Source organism: Dama dama, chromosome 9 (genome assembly GCF_033118175.1).
Source record: "Dama dama isolate Ldn47 chromosome 9, ASM3311817v1, whole genome shotgun sequence".
Taxonomy (NCBI): domain Eukaryota; kingdom Metazoa; phylum Chordata; class Mammalia; order Artiodactyla; family Cervidae; genus Dama; species Dama dama.
Genome location: NC_083689.1, coordinates 110,832,565 through 110,858,531, shown reverse-complemented (window position 1 = coordinate 110,858,531; position 25,967 = coordinate 110,832,565). Strand labels below are relative to the sequence as shown.

Here is a 25,967-nt window from a genome sequence, read left to right as displayed (position 1 = left end):
GCTATCTCAGCACCTTCTTCTTCCACAGGCACCTTGGTCTTGAGCACTCCAATGGCCATGAGGACGAACAGGTCTCCAGAGGAGAGCACTGAGGGAGATGCCGGGAGAACAGAGCGGAAGCCCACGGTGAGAGGTGGAGGCAGCAAAGCTGGGCTCTAAGCCAGCTCTATAGGAAGGACCTGGCACTGGTCCCTGAAGCACCACAGACTGCTTGCTGGGCAGCTGAGTGAACTTCCCTGTGACTGTACACAGGATGGGAAGGCCTGGTCCTGTCTGAGATGTGGGGTGGAGTGGGGCAAAACAGGACACTAGCTTCGTCAACTGCTCTGTGTCCAGGGAGAGTTAGGAAAATGCTCATTGTTTGTTCAGTTAAGCAGTACACAGTCGGGAAGGAAAGTCTTCATCCCTGTCTCACACAGACCATCCAGTAGCTTCAGGCTACTCCTGCACAAAAGGTGGAGGAGAAGGCCCAGCTCTAAGGTCTGACTTAGATTAGTAAATCTCTGATGAAATCTATTATTTTCCTTAGGCCAAAGATGCTTTCAAAGACATCTCCGTATACTTCTCCAAGGAACAATGGAAAGAGATGGGAGAATGGGAAAAAATCCGATATAGGAATATGAAAAGAAACTACGAAGCGCTGATTGCTATAGGTAACAGGAAGTGCTGGGTGCCTGTGAGCCTGGGAGACATGAAGCAAGTCTTCACCCTCAGTGTTCACTTGGCCCGCTCTTAGGTGGCTTCATCTGCTCACAGTTCCCTTTTCTGTGGAGACTAAACTGGAGGAAATGTTTACAGTTCTGTACCAGCGGGAGGTTGACCCTCTTGCATTATTCTAGATTCCCCCAGCCCATCCTACAGATTTCCTTGACTTTGTGACACTTCCCATTGCTTCTATGCTTTGTTTCTCCTTCTTAGAACAAATGTTTTGCTTCTTTCCAGGTTTCAGAGCCACTCGACCGGATTTCATGCATCACCGCAGGCAGGTCATCAAGCCCCAGGTAGATGACACTGGGGATTCTGATGAAGAATGGACACCAAGGCAGGAAGGTGAGAGGCCAGGAGGATTTGGAGGTGTCTTCCTGAAACCAGCCTGGGCTTAGGTCTCAACTTCATCTCAGCCATTAGCAAGGAAAACATCATTTTCAGCATTCCAAAGTGGTTGTGGCCAAATATTGACATTAGCCTGAATGAAGATGAATGTATAGGTTTTCCAGTGTAATTCTCAAAAGTTTTATGGTTAAAATTTATGATTCTTTTTAAAAAAGAATTATTTTTGCTAAACATTCTTAGTGAAAGGCAGTTAAAGAAAGCTTAGAAATAAATTCACCAAACAGATTTAATGCTAATCTCATTGGTTATTGGATTAAATCTCTTTGCAAAGGAAATAATTAACATATTATATTAAGATACATTATTTATGTATGTATATAAAACAAAACCCATGATCTTCTCACCCTAAGGTTAAACTAATTCTATATTTTGATTCTGGGAAAAGGTTGGAGAGAACTATTTATTCTCCATGATCTTTCCCACATTTCACTGACCAGAGATGGCATCAGGTAAATAAAATGAAGTACACTTATTATAAAATAGAAGTGAGCACTCACTTCCTCTTAAGCTGCTCAAAGAGTTTAGAAGAGTTAATCTGCCTAGACTGGAGAAAACAATTTAGATTGTTCTATGATTCTCCATCTCTGGATTTCTGTTCTCCCAGATTTTTAAAAATTATTTATTTAGTTTTGGCTGCACTGGGTCTTTGTTGCTGTCCATGGGTTTCTCTGGTTGCAGTGAGTGTCTTCTCATTGCAGAGCATATGCAGGCTCTGTAGTTTGTGACACACAGGCTTAGTTGCCCCGCAGAAAGTGGAATATTCCTGGACCAGCCATCAAACCTGTGTCCTCTGCATTGGCAGGCAGATTCTCATCCACTGTGCACCAGGGAAGTCCCTCTGTTCCCTGAGGCTATTAAAACTAGGGAAAGGGACATGAAAACCAAACATTTGGTTGTCTGCAAAGGTTTTGACATAAGGAGAGATTCTTTACAGGGAATACATACGCCTCGGTTCACCACACGCCTGCACGTCTTTATTTACCTTTTTAACAATTTCTGAGTGTATGGCACACTGTTGCTAATTATGTACATGTTAGTGTTAGTGGCCATAGTGCTATCGCTCAACCATGTCTGACTCTGCGTACCCATAGACTGTAGCCCACCAGGCTCCTCTCTCCATGGGATTCTCTAGGCAAGAATCCTGGAGTGGGTTGCCATCTCCTGCTCCAGGTGATCTTCCCAACCCAGGGATTGGGCATGCATTTGTTGCATCTCCTGCATTGCAGGTGGATTTTTTACCGCTGAGCCACCGGGGATATACATACACATTGATGTACAACAAATCTGTAGAAATGTTACATCTTGTGTGACTGAAGCCCTAACCCACTGAGTAACAATTCTCCAATCCTTCCTCCTCACAGCCCGTGGCAACCACGATTATATTTTCTGTTTCCATGGATTTGATTAATTTAGATGCCTCATAGAAGTGGAAGTGGGCAATATTTGTCTTTTTTGATTGGTTCATTTCACTTAGTATAATATCATCAAGGCCCATCCATGACGGAGCATATGACAGAATTCTTTTTTAAGGCCTCAAAACATTCCGTTGTGTGCATGTGGATATAATAGCTATAACATATATCTTATATATAATCTTTATCTTTTATCCACCAATGAACATTTAGATTGCTTACACATCTTGCCCTTTGGGAATAATGTGGCAGTGACCATACATGTGCCAACTATTTATTCAATATCTTGCTTTCAATTCTTTATGGAAACACACTCTTGAGTGGGATTGCTAGATCATACAGTTGTTCTAATTTTCTGTGGAAACTCCATACTGTTTTCTAGAAAGCTTGCAACATTATACATTGCCAACTGTAGTGAATAAGGGTTCCAATTTATCCATATCCTTACCAAACTTGCTATTGTCTTCTTATACATATTGCCCATCAAAGAAGGTTTCAGTTTGTATTTCCCTATTGATTAGTAATATTGAGCATCTTTTCATATGTTTGTTGGCCATTTGTGTATTTTCTCTGGAGAAATGTCTATTCAATTCCTTCTCTCACGGTTAGTCACCTCACACTGCCATAACAAAACAGACTGCATTCCTTAAACCAGAGAAATTTGTTTTCTTCCAATGCTGGAGCATGGAAATTTGATATCAAGGTGCCATCATGGTCAGTCAGTTTCTCTTCCTGGCTTATAGGTAGCCTTCATAATGGTGTATGCTTATTAACCCCTTATCAGATGCATATTTTACAAATATTTTCTACCATCCTGTAGGTGGAATTTTCAACACGGTTCAGTGTCTTTTGCTGCACAGAGATTTTAAGATTAATCTCATTTGTCTATTTGTACTTTGTTACTAATACTTGTGTACCTGGTACCATATCTAAGAAATCACTGCTGTTTCAGTGTCATGAAGCTTTACCCTTGTTTTCTTCTAAGAGTCTTATCAAGTCTTGCATTTAGGTCTTCAATCCATTCTGAATTGATTTTTCTTCAAGATGTAAGATGTTCATTATTTTGCATATGGTTATTTTGTTTCCCCAGCACCATTCATTACGGGGATTAAACTTTCCCCATTATCCTGACACCCTAGATGAAGATCATTAGACCATGTATCCAAGAGTTTATTTCTGGCTGTCTATTCTGTTCCATTGATTGACATATCTGTCTTTATGCCAGCCAGCTTCCTCAGTGGCTCAGCAGGTGAAGAAAATGCCTTCAGTGCAGGAGACACAGGAGATGCGGGTTCACTCCATGGGTTAAGAAGATCCCCTGGAGAAGGAAATGGCAATCCTGTCCAGTATTCTTGCCTGAGAAATCCCCTGGACAGAGGAGCCTAGTGGGCTACAGTCCAAAAGGTCACAAAAAGTCAAGAAGACTGAGCGACTAAGCACACATTTTTTGCCAAATCTACACTCTTTTGCTTCCTGTACCTTTGTAGTATGTTCTGAAATCAGAGGCCTCCAGCTTTGCTGTTCTTTCTAAGATTGCTTTGCCTATTTGGGGTGCTCTGAGATTCCATGTTAACTGTTGGATGGATTTTCTATATCTGAAAAAAATTCCATGCGGATTTTATTAGGAATTGCTTTGAAACTTTAAATTGCTTTGGGTAGTATGAACAGCTTAATAATATTAAGCCTCCAAAACCATAAACACGAGACACCTATCTATTTATTTATGTCAGATTCCTTTCTGCAATACTTTGTAGTTTTCAACATGTAAGTCTTTCATCTCCTTAAGTTTATTCCTAATTACTTCATTTTTTTCAATGCTATTACAAACAAGATTCTTTGTCCAGTGTCTAAGACTCCACACTACCAGTGCAGAGAACTTGGGTTCAGTCCCTAGTCAGGGAACTAGATCCCACATGCCGCAACAAAGACCTGGCACAAACAAATAAATAAAAATGAATATTTTTTTTTAAATTTAGCTCTTGACTGTAGCTTTAAAAAAATAAAAAATAAATAGGATTGTTTTCTTACTTTCCTTTCTGGAATGGTCATTCTTCATGCATGGAAAGATATTTGAATGTTGATTTTGTACCATGCAACTTTCTGTGCAGGATTTTTGTGTGTGTGGATTTAAAGATTTTTCTGTACATAAAACCATGCCCCTGTGAATAGACATAATTTTACTTCTTTCTTTCCAAATGGAAGCCTTTTGTTTCCATTTCTAACCTAAAGCCCTGGCTAGGAGTTCTAATATTACGGTGAACAGAAATGTTGATAACGGGCATCCTTGCCTTTTTTTCTTGATCTTTTTCACTGATGACTATGATGTTAGAGGTAGACTTTCAATATATGACATTTATTATATTGCAGTCACTTCCTCCTATTTCTACGTTGTTGAGTACTATGGTCATGAACGAATAGTAAATTTATTAGATACTCTACGGAATATCAGATGAGGCACAGATGAAGTTTCTTTTCTTTTTAATTTTAAGAAAATTATGTAATGCTCCCAGTGGAAGCACAGAAGTTGGTGATACAGAAATCATCTTCCATTCCTTCTTTGGTAATCATTGTCTTTGTCACTCTCTGGCTTAGAATTATGTATCCCTAATTAGAATACCCAGAGTTTGGAAACATTTCTCAACCAAAACACTGATTCTCATCATTTTTTAGGTAAACCTTCCTCGATGGCCTTCAGAGTGGAGCACAGTAAACACCAGAAGGTGAGTATTTCCCAAATCCTGTTGCCAAAATATCCTCCTCATGGATCCAGTCACAGGTGAAAATAGGAGGAAACACAGAGATCCTGGAGACGGCTGCCTTCCTGCCCTGGATCTTTAGCACACTGTCTGATATCATCACCACCTTTACAGTTAGTAAGAACAACAGCAGTAGTAGGCGGTTCTGTTGTTACATTATTTTCATAATATTTCAGACTTTAAGCATTATATGTGAATAAACTTACTTAAACCTTAAATCAATCCTACAGTACCTATAAGTAGGTATAGCTATCACCGTTATAGATTCAAAAAATGAGGTAAAAAACGTTTGATTATAGGCCTGAGATCACAGTATCACTGGTAGTGCAATCTAAACCAATGCACATTCTCTAAACCCCTTACAAACTGATTAAAACTTCCATGGTTCTATGAAGCTTATTCATACATCTTTATATCACTCATCTGAGAGATGCTTTCAACCTCAGTTCTTTTGTGCTGTGCTAGGGAGGGATATGCTAAGACATCTGACTAAGGGAAGCTTAAGGACATGTTGGGCAGTTTGTAGAGGGGACAGTCCAAGATGAAGGAGACAGGATCCCTACCTCAGAGCCTCCCACTCCAATAAGAGGAAGCAACTCGCAACCCTGAGAAGCCTCAGGTTTATGACTGAAAAGCAACAAATAAGAAAATAACAGAAGGACGTCACATAGATTACCCACTTTTGAGTAGAAACTCATCATCTGGGCATCATTTCTAATGCTCCTTCTTGCAGGAGGAGTAACAGCTCCCCCTCTGAGCTCTAACAGGCGACTCTCCTGTTTGGAATCATGTGTTTAGCCTGCCCCTGTGTTGTGAGCTTTGGGAGCCTAGCCCACACCCATTCATTCTCAGAAGTCCAGGCCCAGCTCAAAGCCCCTGAGGGACCCTGAATGTTTTGTGAATGAGTGACTCCACATTTGAGCATTCATGTAGGAGTAGAAAGGTCAAAGAATGCTGAAGATAGTGTCTGTGAGCTAGACTTCAATTATAGATGCAGTTTAGGGAATAAATTGATACCAGGGATGTACGCTCACGTTCTTACTGTATTAAATAGCTCACACAACAATTTGTTGAAGGTTATTAAATTTCATGTCCACTATAATATTAAGAATTAGCCTGTATACCAATGAATGGATCAGGAAAATGAGTAGAACCAGCTAGTCATACAGCCTTGTTCAAGGAGAACTGATGTGACCAGCTACTTTAATTCCAAACATTGTCTCTAGGACATGGCAACCTGCAACTTTCATCTCATTTTCTTTATTGTCTAAATGTGTTTCTGCTGATCGTCTTTTCTCTTCTTAATCTCACTGCTTTGTCACCTTATTTTCCAGATGTGTTTTGTCCCATCTGTAATTTTCCATACTTCCTCATCCATCAAAGGGCCACTAATTAATAGAACACCCCCGATTCTCTCTACGAGCACTCACCCTCTTCTTTCCCTGACCTCCAGCTATTCTTCCTCCCTTGCTCTCACTTTTATGCAGAAAGTTGAAGGGGAAGAACCTTAAGATATGAATTCTAGCTTTGATTCACTATCCACCTAGGTCCTTTTGTTACACTCCAGTGTTCAGACCCACCCCCCTCCAAATCAGGTATTTCTAAGAATTGTCAAAGTATTAACTAAAATCATGCATGTGAAAACACTTCATAAAGTCCTAAAGAACTAAAGAACTGCATGTTGTCTCTTACTCACATGGAAGAGAATGTCCAGGACACCATTAAGTAAGGAATCTAGTTTGAAGGAATTGCCGGGAGCAGCAAAATCGCTGAAGACAAGTGGCTCCAAGCAGGCTCAGAAACCAGTGCCCCATCACAGAAAAGCAAGGACCCCTGAACAGCACCCCAGACAAAAAGTCGGTAAGAGAAAACTTGGGGAGTTCCTCTAACTAGTTCCTATAATCCCTGTAGAAAAAACTAATAAGTATGGCCTAGGTGTGTGGCATGGACTTTGGGTAGGAGGGGGTTCAAGCTGGACTGATCTGAGACATGAAGTTGTCACTGGGGCCTTGGGAAAATCTTGTACATTTTCAGAAGTCCTGATTGCTGTCTGTAAAGTGAAGATAAGGATACATAACTCATACAGTGCTTGAAAGCCTTACATTAAATGCAAAATCTGACACCTAAAAGTAGTTCAATAAATCCAGCTGTGATAATGGGAACCGAGCTTTGTTAGTGTTTACGCCCAGACCTCTGCTCAGTGCCTTATGTGTCATGTGCCCTTAACATATATTTTCTGAGTAGATGTGTCGGTGAACTATTTCCTAAGTAGGAAGGTTGGAAAGTTAAACCTACTAACGGGAAGTGCAGGACACTATCACTGAACTGGGCATCTGTGGTCAGTGGAGCCTCAGTATCCTGAACCAGTAGTTAAAGGGAAATTAAAAAAAGTATAGAGAAGGGACTTCCTGGTGGTGAAGTGGTTAAGGCTCCATGCTTCCACTGCAGGACGTGTGGGTTCCATTCCTGGTCAGGGAACTAAGATCCCACAAGCCATGCAGTGTGGCCAAGAAATAAATAATGTAACATTAAAACATAAAATTACAAAAGTAAAAGTTTGAAAAATACATGTAAGAAAGTTTTAATAAAGTGTATAGATGGACAGGTAGGAGATCTCACACTTTCTGATAAAACAGGGACTAATTCTCCAGACCCCACCAGCCTTCTTAGCTTCTGTTCTCCATCTTAGAACTCAGAGGAAAGGAGACTGGAGTGAAGAGGTACAGTCTGCGAGAAAGAAAGGGTCAGGTGTACCAAGAGGTCAGTGAGCCCCAGGATGACGACTACCTCTGTGAGTGACCCTGCTGGCCCCCTCACGGAGAAGGGGCTACGAGGCCTTGGTCCACTAACCTCACCTCACCATCTGGTCCCCCGGTCATCCCCTTCCTCTATGACTTGGGGTGCAGGATCGAGGCCAAATGCCATTGTTGCATGAAGGGGAACCCCTTCCAGGGCCCAAAACTGGGCTCTTGTCTAACACTCGGAAATGAATTGTCCGAGGAGACACATGCTGACAAAGCGAGAGATTTTATTGGGAAGGGCTCCCAGGTGGAGAGCAGTAGGTAAGAGAACCCAGGAGAACTGCTCTGCCTCGTGGCTCACAGTCTCAGGTTTTATGGTGATGGGATTATTTTCCGGGTGATCTTTGGTGAATCATTTTAATTCAGAGTCTTCCCTGGTGGCTGACACACCCCTCAGCCAAGGTGGATGCTAGCGAGAGGGATTCTGGGAAGTGGACAGACATGCGGTGTCTCCTTTTGACCTTTCCCGAACTCTTCCGGTTGGTGGTGGCTTATTAGTTCTGTATTCCTTATCAGGATCTCCTGTCATAAAACAACTCATGCAAATGGTTACTATGGTGCCTGGCCAGGGTGGGCAGTTTCAATCAGTGTGCTTCCCCTAACAACTTCCCCCCGAGAGACTTTATACTCAAGATGATTCTTGGGAATTGGGGCGGAGGTCTCTTTCTTCTGTAAATTTTTCCTGCTGTGCCTGGGCATAGGCCTGCCTAGCAGAGCAGAAGTCTCTCTCTCCCTGATCTAAGTTGGGGTGTTCTATATCTGAAACCAGCTTTTACTCTTATAATAACAGCAATTTAGTTTGAAACTGTTGGCGCCTCTCAGAGATGAAATAGACAGGGGCCAAACAGGAGACCTTACAGGATGGTCATCACTGGTCCCCAGAAATAGGAGGCAACATTTGCAGTGAGGGCTGCAGGGTTTGTGACTTTTTTTTTTTTTTTTTTTTGCTTGGCTGGTGGTGAAGGAACAGAGCTGTGCTCCAGGAATCTTGTGTTTAGTCTGAAGTTACCATCTTCCACCTGGGTGGTGGCTCCAGCTCTGTAGAAGAACTCAAAAGACATTGTTATGTGTATTTCTTTGAGTAGGAACCAGGACCCTGTCTCAAGGCTGTACCACCATTTGATTGTTTCTCCTGTTTCGGTATTCTCTCCCTTCCCTGATTTGCAATCGTTTGAATCCACCCTTTGGAACTCAGGGAAGGTCAAGGAGGCTGAATGAAGCCTATATCTTACAGATAAGAAATGGGGAACACACAGCAGATCTGTACTCCAGAGTCTCCACCCACAGAGTCCTGCTCAGTTTTAATTTAGGGAACAGGGCAACTATGACTGTGATAAGTTTTTGTCAAAATGGGGCATAGAACCGCCTCAGCTTGGAGAAGAGACACTGACTTGGAAGTATTCCTGAGTTCTAAGTCCTAGATCTGAGCCTTGTATGATTAAAATCTCAATCTCTTGGTCTGCCATTTTGTTGTAACAGACCCAATTAGTAGTAGCTGGAGGAGGGATAACTGGAATTTTAATAGACAAAATAAATCTCTTTTTTTTTAAGAATAGGCCTGAAACCCAGTCTAGTCCTGGCACTTCAGGGAGACTTTTAGCCAGGTGGCCAGTTGTCTAGTTTTGTAAAAAGTAAGGTAGAAGTTATTAGCATCCAGCAGACATTGTTTTGAGAATGGTGGCATCTAAGCCTGACACGACTCAGAAAACTCAAGTGTTTAGCAATATAACATCTAATCTGAAATTACACCCTTAGTAACACCTGGTTATTTTCCAGGATGTCTGAACTATAGCTGAGTACTCTATTTTGACTTTTAGTTGTAAAATTTTCCTTAATAGCCAAAGCAGATGGCACCATTACTGACGTCAGTGTTTCTCTAGGTATGAGAAGATGCAAGAATTGGGACTCATAAAATCTCTTGAAAATATCTAACTATCTGAAGACCTGTTCTGCCAGTTTTTTTCAGAGCACCGAGTGCCTCATTCCTGATTTTCACCCTGAACTCCTTTCAGGGCTGTTGAAAGTCAGCAGTTGCACAGGCCGTGATTTAATCTCTGTAGATGTAGATGGCAAGTGTCAATCTTCAGTTGGCAGAGCCCCTTTTTGCTCATAAACTTGACCATGATTTTGAGAGGGGCATTTCATGACCATTTTATCCCATGGTGCTGAGAATGTCCATTTTCAGGTTTGGCAAAGATTTTGTTGACAGGCCACTCAATGTGCTGTTACTGGACTAGGCCATTAAACAGTATCCAAAATTCTCTGGACCACCTGTCTTACTAGCCTCTTGGTCCAGGAAGACATTTCCTCTTGTTGCTCTTTTTCATATCTAGAGTTGCACTGTTATCATCATCGATCTCATAGGGAACTATATATTATTTTATCAGAGGCCTCAGTCACACATTTGGCAGTGTAAGAAACAGCAGTTTTGTAAAACAGGTGAAATACAAAGAGCACAGCCAGCAGTACTAGTAAAGTCACAAGTAAGACTTAAGAGCTTCCATTAGATGTAGCCCAGTATATCCCAGGTCGTCTGACTTAGTCTACTCTGCACGAATCTTTATCTTGCGCGGAAATTATCCATTGGCACCACCATCTATAAGGCACATAGCCCAGTATAACTCAGGTCGTCTGACTTAGTCTACTCTGTACAAATCTTTATCTTTCAGGGAAATTATACATTGGCACCACCGTCTATAAGGCAAATAGCCCAGTTTTTTAGTGTTACTAGACTGATTATCCTTAGTATGATTTAATTGTTTCCAACACAGAGGAGACTTTAAACCTAAATTACCATAGCCTGGTGTTATCTATTTAAATCCTTCTCATAATTGTGGGAGATTTTTTTTTTTTTTTTTTTTTTGCTGAAACTTTTCTTGTTGCTCTGATTAAGCCTGAGTAATAGAAAAAAGCTCAAATTTATGGCCAGAGTCAGAGCAGGCATTATTAATTGGCCCAGTGAGGGGATCCCGTCTAGTAGCATCACAGTAACCTGAATATGACTATAATTTTTTTTTTAAGTAAATTTTTTCAGGGCCAACCTGTTAGAGTCTTATAGTAGAGAAATTTACCAAGGTAACCCAGAATTAGATACAGGTAATTGGCCACAAATCCAACAATTGGATTGATTTCTAAAACTAGCATAGGATCAGGCCTATGATAGAAAAGCATTTGATTTATATGCAAAGGTCTAAGAAGTCAAGAAAACATTATAAATGATCATACGAAGCAGATCCAGCATCTTGGGCAAGCTACTTACCTCTGATGTAGTTGTCTTTTCATTCTGGTGTAGTGTAGTTTTTCCTGTTTGAGCATCATTTGAAGGTGAGATCAGGTCGGCTGTCTTTTCTATAGACCAATCCAGTGTAGGGGCCTTTGGAAGTGGGAATTAATCTAAGAGTTAATTTTCCTTCAGTTTCATTGTGCATGAGCTAGTTAAGAGTACCTGATAAAAAGCCCTTCTATCCAGGTTGGAGACAGTCTCCTAAATTATGTCTTTTTCTAGTCCTGGTTGCAGGTCATGAGGCATCTGATCTTCATCCAAATATAGATTACTGAGATAAGCTTCAGAAACAAACTTAGGGTGTTCTTTAAGAATTCAATTAAATTTTACATTAATATCACATAACAGCAAAGAACTATCTAAGAAATAAGTCTTACTACATGCAGACCTCCATTAACTGAGATTTAACATTTTTTGAAATATTTTTTTTTTTCCTAAAGTTACCCTCATTTTTATCAAACATAACCAAATTAAGGCTAGTTTGTTTGGAAAACAGGTCTGTTCTCACTAATTTTGGTCTAATGATTTATATAACCATAATTGTTTATAGACTTTTTATTTTGCTGAAACATTTATAGAATCTCAGACTGAACTTTTACTACAAAACAGGGCTGGGAAACTCACACCAAAGGCTTATCACAGATTTTGTCTAACAAATCTAGGTGAACTCTTCCGTTTTTAAGGTCTCAAAAATTCCTTGAGATTTTTCTAACTGTTAGTGAGATAACCTTCCTAGCTCATTTGATTAACTTACTGGAAACTTAAGAGTTTCAAATTTCTGGAGGAGTCAGATAGAGAGAAAATATAATTGTTTTGTTCATAACGTATAATTTTACCAAATTATTTTCATAATTAGTTTGAGAAGAAGGTTTTCCTTACTCCCAGAGAACACAAGATTCAAACCTGTAATTTTTTTAGATAGAAACCATAAGTTATAAGCATATTCGCTGGTTCATTCAGTCCTTTGTTAACTTTTGTGAAGTCGTCTGGTTTCTAATTAGAACACCAAGACATATCAAAATGTTAAGAACTCCATATAATTTCTAGGATATCTATATTAGTAATTTTATCATACATATAACATGAGCAGATTTATTACTCATTTGATAATCTTTTCATGTAATTTAACCGACCAAATAAACACAGTTTAATATCTCTCTTTGGGATGTTTCAGGGGCCCTCTGAAGCATCCCAAAGTTAGCTAGAGGTCAAAGGAACTTCAAAAGAATTCGATTTAGGAAGTTTTATTGAAAAGATCAATTAAAAGCATTTAGAACATTTGGTCAGATTTAGTCAATGTTGATGGGCGTATCATTTAGCTTGTTGATATGTCACAATGGGCGTAAAGACCAAGGCTCAAGGTCTAGTGAAAGTCAGCTCCGCCATCTTGGACCTAAGTGGCTCTAACCAGTTTTCTTATGACCCTGTCATTCCTAACAAAATCCATTTATCTAACTAATTGTAATCCAATTTTAGAAAATCCTGATCATGCATAACTCTTTTTAGTATTTTTTCATACTTTTTTACTGAAAGCACACTTCCTGCTTTCCTTTAGCAACCAAGAGCTAACTTTTATATTAGCATTTTATAGATTGGTGAGCATAAATACCAGTGATAATTTCTAAAACCCTTGCTTTCTTAAAACATTTTAGGATGGCATCAAACATTATTCACTTATAGTCCCAAATCTCTTTAGTTTTTCTGTAAAAGGAAATCAGTGTTTAGTAGTAAATGTTTCAAAATCTTATTTCATTTGGATAAGACCTAATTATTTAATAGACTTCCAATACTTAGTTAGCACAACCCTTAGAAATTCAAGTTACGCCAATCTGGGGAGACTATTGTAGACAGATATTTTTAAAGAATAATTATTCTTAATAGAGTTTATATACAAACTCATACCTCATTTACATTTTTTAGAAGTTTTTTACTCGAGGTAATTTCCTTGTTGACAAACTTGTAACAGGTATAATATTTAACTTATATTAAACCTAGATACAATGAAAATATTCTACTTGATGGTAATTACTCTAAGACATGTCTATATTAGATAGGTCAACAAACAAACATTAATATCAAGTATTTAGTACTGAATATTTTCCATTTCACCTAAACCTGGAATTTATTGTTTAATTTAGAATTATTTGATTTGTAAGCACTTACCTTTTTTTAAGCCAATTAAATAGAGCTAATTTACAAATTAACCTAAAAAATATTACCCAGAGACAAAGACATACCAAAACATATTTAGACAGACACAGTGCAAGATCTAGCTTCATTTTCTAAGTTAGGTCATGAATTAGATATTACAATATAAAATTTACTAGTTTATAAGAAAGTTGAAATAAATAACACTTTTAAAGGCTTTCTTCCTTTTTCTCTCAGTCTCAGGAGTTAGAGATGGTCTATATAAGTGTTCCTGAGAGCCCTGGTCTCAAGGCACAGGGAAAGAAAATCAAGTTCTAACAAAATGGCAGCAGGTCTAAATGGTGGCAAGACAAAGAAAAATAGCCATCACAAATCACAATACAGAACAGAGTTAAAGCACACACATATAAACCTGGCAGTCCTCATCAGACACTCCCTTAAATACAAGAATACAGTCTCTCAGAAAACCTTCCATAGAGACACAAAACTTCAGATGTCTTCAACGATTTCAAAAGGAGGAAAGGAAGCCAGGTTGAAAGAAGGAGGAGGAGGAGGTGGGAAAGGGGGACAAAAGGGGTGGCCTTACAGACGTCTCCTGCCAACTGCAGACACCCAGGCATTATGGGACTTTTCCCTGGGCTTCCAGAAAAGGGAGGACTGGAACCCGGCCCTACCAGAAACCAGACCAGAAAATTCGAGTTCTCTGCCAAGAGGAGGTGATAGGTCTCCAATCCTCAGCTCAAGCTGAGGCCCTTCGACCAGATTTCTGCATCCAAGACCAGGGGACTAGAAAAATGGGAAGGATAGGAAGGGCTAGGGAGAGGAAAGAGAGAGGGAAGGGGAGAGGTCAATAAAGTCTCTTGTTCCTTACCGGTCGGGGCACTCTGGCCAGCTGTCCGCATCAGGAAAAGGCCAGGGACAAAAAGGTCCCAGTTGCAGCCGCTGGGTCTGGCCCATTGGTAGGCAAGCTGGCCCCTGAGTACCCCAAGTGGTCAGGATATCAGTCTCAGCGAAGAAGAGTCCCACCAGAGTCGCCATTTGTTGCAGGAAGTGGGACCCCTTCCAGGGCTCAAAACTGGGCTCTTGTCTAACACTCGGAAATGAATTGTCCGAGGAGACACATGCTAACAAAGCAGGAGATTTTGTTGGGAAAGGGCACCTGGGCGGAGAGCAGTAGGTAAGAGAACCCAGGAGAACTGCTCTGCCTAGTGGCTCACAGTCTCAGGTTTTAAGGTGATGGGATTAGTTTCCGGGTGGTCTTTGGCGAATCATTTTAATTCAGAGTCTTTCCTGGTGGCTGACGCATCCCTCAGCCAAGGTGGATGCTAGCGAGAGGGATTCTGGGAAGTGGACAGACATGTGGTGTCTCCTTTTGATCTTTCCCAAACTCTTCTGGTTGGTGGTGGCTTATTAGTTCCGTATACCTTATCAGGATCTTCCGTCATAAAACAACTCATGCAAATGGTTACTATGGTGCCTGACCAGGGTGGGCAGTTTCAATCAGTGTGCTTCCCCTAACACCATGAGTGCCCCAGTTCTTTAGAGGAGGTCGTTACGACCAGCAACATCACTATACCTCCTCTCATCCCTGTTCTCACCTCCAGATTGTGAGGAGTGTCAGAACTTCTTCATCGACAGCTGTGCTGCCCATGGGCCCCCAACCTTTGTAAAGGACTGTGCAGTGGAAAAGGGGCATGCCAATCGCTCAGCCCTCACGCTGCCCCCTGGGTTAAGCATCAGACTGTCGGGCATCCCTGACGCTGGGCTTGGAGTGTGGAACGAGGCGTCCGATCTGCCGCTGGGCCTGCACTTTGGGCCCTATGAGGGCCAGATCACAGACGATGAAGAGGCCGCCAACAGTGGATAGGCCTGGCTGGTGAGAAGCACCCATTTCCCTGTCCTCTGGCCTCTAATGGCTGGTATGTGGTGGGGGGTACTTCATGTCTACATGCAAGGACGCACATGGTGATAACACGGTCAGCAATGACACAGTCAGCCCTGGGTACTGTGTGCCCTGGGCGTCAACAGAAGACTTCCCTCTAAAGGTCAGAGGAGAGGTGGGACCACAGTATAGAGACACTCAGGACTTCTATTTAAAGGTCAGAGGAGAGGTGGGACCACAGTGTAGAGACACTCAGGACCTCTATCAAAAGATCAGAGGAGAGGTGGGACCACAGTGTAGAGACACTCAGGACCTCTTTCTAAAGGTCGGAGGAGAGGTGGGACCACAGTGTACAGACACTCAGGAACTCTATCTAAAGGTCAGAGGAGAAGTGGGACCACAGTATACAGAGACAGAGGACCTCTATCTAAGGATCAGGGGAGAAGTTGGAACACAGTGTACAGACACTCAGGACCTCTATCTAAAGGTCAGAGGAGAGGTGGGACCACAGTGTACAGACACTCAGGACCTCTATCTAAAGATCAGAGGAGAGGTTGGAACACAGTCTAGAGACACACAGGACTTCTATCCAAAGGTCAGAGGAGAGATGGGACCACAGTGTACAGACACTCAGGACCTCTATCTAAAGGTCAGAGGAGAGGTGGGAACACAGTGTACAGACACTCAGGAACTCTATGAAAAGGTCAGAGGAGAGGTGGGACCACAGCGTACAGACACTCAGGACCTCTATCTAAGGGTCAGAGGAGAGGTGGGACCACTGTGTACACATACTCAGGACCTCTATCTAAAGGTCAGAGAAGAGGTGGGAACACAGTGTAGAGACGCAGAGGACTTCTATCTAAAGGTCAGAGGAGAGGTGGGAACACCTTGGTTCACACTCACAGGACTTCTATCTAAAGGTCAGAGCAGAGGTAGGAATACAGTAGTACAGACACACAGAAGTGACTCCTCCCTTGTGGAGCCCTTGCCTTCAAATAGCCAAGGAATCAAACTTGGAATGATGAGTAAGGGGCTTACCGTGTGGTCCGACTGGCAGGTGAATCCATGCAGGCTGAAAAGCACCAATGACTACAGAGGGAAATAGCTCTTCTATATCTTCTTACCAAGAAAAAATAAAAGAAAGAGGAAAGCTTGTAACTCTTTCTCTGACACTCAGATCACCAAAGGGAGGAACTGCTACGAATATGTGGATGGAAAGGACACGTCTTGGGCCAACTGGATGAGGTGAGTGCAGTGAGTCTGCAGTGTGTAGACATTGAGACTCCCTCCATCCCATGCCCCTTTCCTTCTCAACCCGGTTACCTCAACAGCTTTCACATCTTCTTTCCTCTTTTCCCTCCATATCATGCTCTTTCATTTCAAAAGACACTAGAAAAAAGGAAATAAAAATATGGCGTGTGCCGTCAAGATACAAGTCTATATGCTGAACAAAACTGGTGGACTTGAAAACAACTTGAGGAGTCTAGATTCACCAGGGACACTTTAACTCACTTAAAGGACACTTACCACGCACTTTATGTTTCAGTTTAGACAATGAACTTCGTTACTGAAGCAGATCACACAACCCATGTTGTTTTTGAGAACATACTGCAGACAGACATTAGCCAATAGATTTTAGGAACAGTAACCTTAGTTTTTCTATCTTTGAGTAACTACACAGTGCCAGGATAACCTAACACAGGAGACCTTGACTCTTTGTGGGCAACAACCTCCTCAGGCTTGGTTCCAGTGAGAAGTGGGCCCTGAGGCCTTGGAAGGAATGAGGGGCAGGATGGTCCTGAGCAGGGCCGTTCTCTGAGGTCCTCTCCTTTCATCAGGGCAGGCAGACAGTGAACAAACTATTACTGTTCTGTGTCTCAAGCTATATCCAAGTTTCTGTGGGAGAGGGTGGGCAAGCGAATAGGACCCTGGATACACGTGGGGAGATGGGAGAAAGCCTCGGGAGAGAAGGCAGGCTGAGGTGAGTGCTGAGGGCTGCGTGTTAGCCAAGGAGCACCAAGTCCTGTGGATGAAAGAGAACTTAATTCAGAGTTTAGAGGAGCTGGAGGTCACCAGCCTCAAGGACAGTCCAGGTGGAGATGAGTCTGGAACTGGGCTTTGGAAAATGGCTAATTAGGTAAGTAGAGAAAAGCATGGGAATTCACATGGCCTGGTTGAAGGTGTGAACAGAAGGTCCACATGAGGGGCGGCCTCAGAGGCGGAAGGCAAGGAGCTGGGCATGGTCGGAGAGTGGAGGGCACTCATCACCTGAGATTTCTTTCCCCTTCCTGGCCTCGCCCCCAGGTATGTGAACTGTGCCCGGGACGACGAGGAGCAGAACCTGGTGGCCTTCCAGTATCACGGGCAGATCTTCTACCGAACCTGCCAGGTGGTCAGGCTGGGCTGTGAGCTGCTGGTCTGGTACGGGGACGAGTATGGTCAGGACCTTGGCATCAAGCGGAACAGCAGGGGGAAGAGTGAGCTCGCGGCCGGGAGAGGTGAGTGTCAGCCCTCTTCCAGCACCCCACCCCATCCTGGGAGCCTCCGTGGTCCGATTTCGGAGCAGAGGACAATCCAGTGTAAAGTCAGTAGAGTTGCAATTAAAATGCCTCAGAATTTGATTCTTTTCATATGATTGTTAGGAAAAATTTTTATATGAAAAATGTTAGTTCTAATTTTTAATATTTCATGCAAAAAAATATGTAACATCCCCTTCTGCTGAAAGGCTTAGAAGCAAAAAGCAAGTTTTCTAGCAACTACCAGGTCTCTGCCCTTTACCTCTTTCTTCCTTATTCCCTCCCATTTCTTTTTTTTTTTTTCTTTTCACTAAAATAAAGACATTTTATTTTAAAATATTTATAGGACAAAGATATTTAAAGAGTCACACTAGGAAATTTATGATTGACATCTGCCAATTTAAAGAAAGTAAATGTAATTCCTTAGTCATTAGTGTTTTTTACATTTATTTATTTATTTATTTCATTTACTTTTATTAGTTGGAGGCTAATTAGTTTACAATGTTGTAGTGGTTTTTGTCATACATTGACATGAATTAGCATTGGATTTACATGTATTCTCCATCCCGATCCCCCCTCCCACCTCACTCTCTACCCGTTCCCTCTGGGTCTTCCTAGTGCACCAGGCCCGAGCACTTGTCTCATAATGCATCCAATCTGGGCTGGTGATCTGTTTCACCCTAGATAATACACATGTTTCGATGCTGTTCTTTTGAAACATCCCACCCTCGCCTTCTCCCACAGAGTCCCAAATTCTGTTCTGTACATCTGTGTCTCTTTTTCTGCTTTGCATATAGGGTTATCATTACCATCTCTCTAAATTCCATATATATGTGTTAGTATGCTGTAATGGCATTTATCTTTCTGGCTTACTTCACTCTGTATAATGGGCTCCAGTTTCATCCATCTCAAGAGAACTGATTCAGATGAATTCTTTTTAATGTCTGACTAATATTCCATGGTGTATATGTACCACAGCTTCCATATCCATTCGTCTGCTGATGGGCATCTAGGTTGCTTCCATGTCCTGGCTATTATAAACAGTGCTGTGATGAACATTGGGGTGCACACATGTGCAGTGATGTGCATTCAGTTACTGTTCCAGTTTGTTGTCATGTGAGTTTACACTCTGTGCCAGACGGGGCTCCACGCACCGAAAGAGACAGAACCACTGCCCTGGGGCAGCAGGGGCTTCGTAGCAGACAGGGGCTGATGCTCTGAGGAAAACTAGCCCAGGGAACGTGCCTCGGGTCAGCGTGAGCAGAGGGTGGGGTGTGGTGCAGGACGGTGCGGCAGGGTCTGTGCAGAGATAACACCCGTGGGGAAGGATTCCAAGCAGGGGAGCCGCCAGTGCCTCAGACACAGGGCCGGGAAGAGAGGCTATGCCAGGGGTCGCGGGAGGAAGCACAGAGGGAGAGAAGGAGGCTGGACGGGACACGGTATCCTCAGGGCCTGTGTCCACGTGCAGGCCCCAGGGGTCCTCCTGGGGGACACAGAACAACCGCGCGGCTTTCTGCTACAAGCGGCATGTTCTCTGTGCTAAGACGATGCTTTGGTTCATTTTGGGGATGAGACATGAGCGGGGAGCCCCCTCAGAGGTCAGTTCATTGCTAGACATGAGGGGTGAGTGGGCTGGCCGAAGATGCCTGGGAGTGAGGGTGTGAAGAATCTGGCTGGAGATGTATTTTTAAACAGGGCTTCCTAGTGCATGTTAAATGGACTAAGCCTGAATGAAATAAATGAGGTATGGATACTGGTGAGGCTTGAGAAGGATATGCCTTTATTTTATGATTTATGGGAAACGGAGAGAGGAGCAATTTGTGAACCTGTTTGGGCAGCAGGAGTCAGAGACCTGTAGTCAGAGAGACCTGGGCCGCTCGGTCTCATCCAGTCTCAAACCCACTTCCTGCAGAGATCGGCACAAAGGCTGCTCTTTGAACAAGGAGCCACAAAGTCAGATTTACCCACACCTGCTGTAACCAACCCCTGTGCTGCCTCCCATATGCAGAGAGCTCCAGGCCAGGCGCCCCTAACTTAATAGACCCTTTCTCCTCACAGGGAGCCACTCAGGAGATTCCACCTAAGTCATCAAGTCTTATCTCTCAGTAGGGTAAATACCTGTGGCCACTGTGATGTGACTTTTCAGATACTTACACGCAAGGAAAGTCCATGCAGATCCACCGCTATCAGGAGAGATGCTGCCTCTGATGCTGCTGGAAGGTCCCTATCTGGGTGATATGTAGAAAAGGCCCCTGACACCAACTTCTTGGATTTCTGTAGATGCAGAGAATAAGAGTGGAGTGGAAACATGGACTATCAAGACACACTCGATGGGAGACAAATCGTGCACTGTCAACACTTAGATAATCAGTGAGGCAGGCCTGACCACGGCAAACCAGCTACCTGACCAAAAGCTTCCTCTTTCAGCAGAACGGAAGCCCAAGATCCACCCATGTGCCTCCTGCTCTCTGGCCTTTTCCAGTCAGAAATTCCTCAGCCAACATACCCAACGCACTCACCCCTCTCAGACCCTCCTGAGACCATCTGAAAGAGACCTCCTCCAACCAGAGGATCCCTGCCCAGGCAATCAAAATCAGCGATATTCAGATCCACACAGCCCGAGCGACAAACCTGAGGTTCAGGAGGCCAAGGACAGGCCCCAACCTTTGCTGAAAAGCATAAGGCTGAAGAGGATTTCAAGGGTCTCTGCCTACTCACCCGGAGGACAAATGGGGGGTTCTGGGGTGCATGAGAGAATGAAAGACGAGCCCAGCACAAGCCAGAATCTGAATCCAGAGGACACAGGCCCATTGCTCACGGGGGCAGGGGTCTCGGGGATTATGAGAGTCACGTACGGAGAGTGTGGGCAAGGCTCCAAGGACAGGTCAAGTCTCACCACACACGAGAGGACACACACAGGGGAGAAGCCCTATGTTTGCGGGGACTGTGGGCGAAGCTTCAGTCAGAAGTCCCATCTCATCTCACACCAGAGGACACACACAGGGGAGAAGCCCTATGTTTGCGGGGAGTGTGGGCAAAGCTTCACACACAAGTCCGGCCTCATCACACACCAGAGGACACACACAGGGGAGAAGACCGATGTTTGCGGGGAATGTGGGCGAAGCTTCAGTCAGAAGTCCGTCCTCATCAGACACCAGAGGACACACACAGGGGAGTAGCCCTATGTTTGTAAGGAGTGTGAGTGAGTCATGACCAACAAACCACACCTTAGCCACAGGAGGATTACTGCAGCCACCCCATGCCTCAGCTCTAAGGGGGCCTCACAGGAGGCCTGTGACCCGTTACTGTCCCCAGGAGAATGAGGAGAGACTTCCCAGGTGGTCCAGGGGTCAAGACTCCAATGCAGAGACCCACGTTCAATACCTGATTGGGGAACTAGCTCCCACAGGCTGCAACTAAGACACAGCACGGCCGAATAAATAAATATATGATAAATATTTTAAAGAAAGAGTGTGATAAGCACAGAATTACTTGTTAAATAGACCTTCCACTTTCATGACAGGAGAGGAGGTAGATAAACAGCAGAGGTTTCTTAAGTGTTCTAGAGATGTTCATGCCAATTGCCTTTGTGGTTTTTTAGTACTCCTCTTCTAATAAATTTTGTCTCCAAACAAATATGAAGCCCAGACTATGTACTCATTCCCCCCTTATCACTGACAGCAGTGGAGTCCAGTCATAGCTGAACCCCTGGGAAGGCATCATTCTGGAGCCAAGTCAGTTAGGTCACTGGACAGTCAATCCTGGTTCCAGGGAGAGGAATGCAGAGTGGAGTCAGACTCACCAGGGAAGGGATTCCCTCGCTTCCTGGGAAGTGGGGCCTCTACTCCTTATAGACCCCGACTCTCCTTTGGCCTCTCCTGGTGGCCCTCTGGTTCCCTCTGACTTCTGTAGCCGCAAAGGTGAAGGCCACGTGCACGTGTGTGTGCGCGTGCCTGACTCAGCATGGGCCATCTGGTCTCTGCCGCCCCCTCAGGGTCATCACAGCATCTGGACTCCAGATGCTACCACAGGGGTCAGGTTCTCAGCCCTTCCGTCAGCAGCTCTGTGAGCTGGGGCAAGATGCTCAACCTCTCTGTGTCTCTATTTTCTCTATTCTCTCTCTATTCATCTGTGATACGAGGTGGGAGCACCTGCATGTTGGTCTGATGCGGAAGCACAGGCAGAATCTGGCAGAGGCTGGCTGAGAACGCAAGCCACACCTTTGCTGTCCTTTGTGTTTTTTCTTTAATCTTTTTTATTTTTTAATAGAAGGATAATTGCTTTACAGAATTTTGTTTTCTGCATGTCCTCCAGCCCCCACACCTTCCAGGTCTTCAGAGCTAGACGAGGAAGGGGCTGTTTAGGCACTGGGCTGCCCTGATGAGGGGGTGTGAGGTCAGGGGTGCTAAGGGAGGCCGACCTCCCTTCCCACCCCTGCCGTTCCTGCTGAGCTGGGCAGCCCCAGGGCCCCTACACAGACAGGCAGTGCCCACAGTCGTCACCCCTGCCGAGAACACAGCCTGGAGCCGCATTTGCAGAAAACCTCTGTCCGCCCCCATCCCACCCCCACACGGAGGGTCCTTGAAGCCCACACCGCGGCTTCTCTCTGCATGGGCCTCACACCTGTGCCCGTGTGCTCTGGGCAACGCTGTCGCGACCTTGAAATTCTTAACCATGGAAAAGTTCATCCTTACACTTCCCTTTCATGAGTGAAGTCTGATGGGCCCCGGGGTGCGCTGTGAGCAGGGCAGATGCACACACAGCACGGGTCCTGGGGTGGCCAGGCTGCACGAGGGGACAAGGTGGGCACAAAGCCCCCCCACCCTGGGTGAGTGAGGGTGGGGACAGCACCAGGAAGCCACGCTTGCTCAGACCCAGAACTGAGCTCCGACAGAGTGGGGGCAATGGGGTTCTTAAGGTCGACCACACCCTCCCCTCTGTGAATGACCTCTGCCCTCGCCTGGTCCTTCCAGAAGGGGCTCAGGAGCCTGAAGTCCCCCCGGCCACCAGAAGACACCAAGGGGAGAGTGGGCCACGGGGCGGGGGGCGGAGGGTGCGAAGTCCAGGACTCGGAGCAACGGCCCTCAGTCCCCTCCATGTGCCAGGCCTGTGAAGCGTCTCTACATGAACCGTGTCAGTAATAACCACCCACTATTATTTTCCGGTTTCTATGCTTTCTTAAAGGAACGCGTTTGTCTGTGGCTTGGCTTCCCTACAGGAAGGGAAGCCACGTAAACTCCCCATCTTCTGTGGCTTCAGGCCGGGGCCACGGGAGGGAGATTTAGGGGTGGTGTAGGCAGAGGGGCTTCAACTGAAAAACGGTGGGGATCCAGAAACCTGCAGGGTCTTCTCAGCTGCACCTCCCACCAGAGCTGGGCCTTGAATCCCCTAGAAGGCTGAGCAGGTCAAAGCTTCTCCCTCCCATACCCTCCCCTCAAAAAGCTGACTCCTGGGGTCAGCCCACAACACCCCCAAATCCCCCATCACCCACAGCCCCACACAGGCCCTCCCTCACAGAAGTGGGATGACCTGGATGGTGGCACAGATGGTGTGTGACCCCCAGAGCTGGGGGTCTCAGCTGACCTTGAGCAAGGAGCCTGGTGCTTTACACAGCCTACCAGCCCAGGGAGCTGCCAGCAGCCACAAGCCATGATCTGAAGCAGAGCTGGGAGATGGGGAGTGGGGATGCGTGCTCTCTGAGGTCCCATCCTGTCCCCAGTACAGCGGCCAGGCCCCACCTAACACCGTGACTGCCCTGCACGGTCACACAGGACACCAGCAGTCACGGGACGGACAGCCAGCTGCCTCCGCTGCACACTCCACCCTGACCACAGCGGCCCCATAGCTGTACCTGCCCCGCCTGGGCACGGCTCTGCTTGGCTGCCAGGGCTCAGGGACCCTGGGTGAGTCGCTGAGGGCAGAGCTCAGAGGCCAAGCCTGTCTTCAGCCACCAGACCTGCCCTGCTTCCTGGACTCATGAGCCCAGCCAGTATCTGAAGCCAAGATGCCTTTGGGAGAATGACACCACAGACGCTGACCCCAGAGCTCAGACTCATGAAAACTTACTAAGCAGATTATTTACAGTCTTTTTTAAAAGGGGGATGTTGGCAGGAAGCAGGGAGGGGAATGACTCCCTCGGTGGTGCTGTGGTTAAGAATCCAGCTGCCAATGCAGGAGACACGGGTTCATTCCCTGATCTGGGAAGACCCCACGTGCTGTGGAGCAACTAAGTCCGTTCACAACTACTGCAGCCCAAGAGCCTAGAGTCTCTGCTTCCCAAACAGAGCAGCCACCACAGGGAGACGTTCAGCGCAGAAACGAGAGAGCAGCCCACACGCCCGACAGCCAGAGAAAAGCCCGCACAGCAGCGAAGACCCAGCAAGCCGAAAATAAATAAATAACCTTGCTTTAAGTAGGAGATCGCAGCATTCTCTGCTGATCCAGAGGCTGGGACTCAGCTCCCAACACAGGGGGCCCCAATCAATCCCTGGTCAGGGCACTAGATCCCACATGCTGCAACTGAATGCCCTGCATGACACAGCTAAGACCCAGCACAGCCAACTAAATGAAAACTTAAAAGTAGGAGGCTGTTCATCTGTCACCATAGAAAACTGCAACATTCTAGGAAAAGGAAAAAAAATAAGAGCTTATTTTGCAAGTGCTCATGGTTGATTGCAAGAATTTTCTCATAATATGCAGCTGTTAAAAAAAAAAAAAAAAAAGAAAAGAAATTTAGAAAATACAGAAACTAAAACCCACCCATAAATGTGTGGGGAACATCAATTACTGCAGCATGGGGCCACCACACACGGGAACACACGTCCGTGTTTTTCTTCTACAAAGAAGCTTTCAGCCTCCATCCCCCTTCACACCGGCCTCTGCTCTGCTCACCAAGAAGACTGCGCTTTGGCCTTGTGACCGGGGGGTTTCTGTTGAACTCAGTGACGTGGAGGAGCAGGGCTGTATGGTTGGGGGAACCGTCTGGCCTGCAGTGAGGAGAGAAGGGCGAGTGCTCCCCCTCTGGGTCCAGTAACTCCAGGGGCCTCGGGGAGCCACCCGGGAAGAAGCCTCTCAAACACCTTCCCTGCAGTCTCCACAGTTACAGCACGTCCCACGTCTCGGGGTTAAGTTGTGGGTTAACAAGTCCTCTCTTGTTGGACAGAAAAGTGTTTCCACAGAGAATCTGCCTGGATCTTGGCCTTGGTTGGTACAGATGTAACAGGCAGTACGTTCAGGGCTCAGGGAAGTTAGTTCTGAAGCTCTCTGGGTTTAGGGCTATAGCACCTCCTCACCTCCACCCCTTCCATGGTCATGGAGCCTTCTCTTCCAGAGGAAGGTGTTTGGCAACATCAGCCACAAAGACACATACTGAAGAGGAGAAAGGCCACGGCAGGCGGGGCTGGGTGTTCCTGGGGGAGCAGAGGGGCCTTGGACACTGCACGCTGGACCCCTGCCCCACCGGCTTCTCCTCCTTCTCGCTGGGCATGCAGCTTTCACCTGCTGGGTGCCCACCAGTAAGGGGCTCCCAAAACACCAAGCTGGGGTTGGCGATGGGGGAGCTGGATGCCAGGGAACCCGAGACCCTGCAGCAGGTCAGTGCACTGTGGACGAGGGCCGGCCTCAATGACCGGTTAGGCCCTGTGCACTCAGGACACCCTCTCTGGACCCCAGGTGGAGGGCTGCTTCCCCTGGTGCCCACCTGGGTCTCAAGAGGTTGAAGAGAGGCCCTGTGGACCTTCCCACCTCCTGCCCAGAGGATGGCAAAGGCCAGTTCCCAAAAGTCAGAACAGGATGGGCAGAGTGAGTCTTGGGTCTCACAGGGTCCCTGTGAAGAGGGGTTCCCTGCTCCCTGGATCCCTCTTGGTTGGTTCTCCTTTTGTGTTGTCTTCACACCAAATCTCACAAGGATGAGGCAGTCCAGGTGCCAACAGCATCACTTGCCCAGGTGCTGACAACCCTCCTTATTTATTAAGGGCAGGGAGACAGGGTGGCTGATGTGACGCTCCCCTGGACCACAGAGGAGACCCCATGGGTTGTGTTTCTTCTACTCCTGAGA

The 25,967-nt window shown here is 45.4% G+C and overlaps 1 pseudogene; it reads left to right on the top strand.

Moving 5' to 3' along the window:
• The first annotated feature begins 57 nt into the window (after positions 1-57).
• LOC133062931 (histone-lysine N-methyltransferase PRDM9-like) lies at positions 58-23,756 on the top strand (annotated as a pseudogene).
• Positions 23,757-25,967: the final 2,211 nt, after the last annotated feature.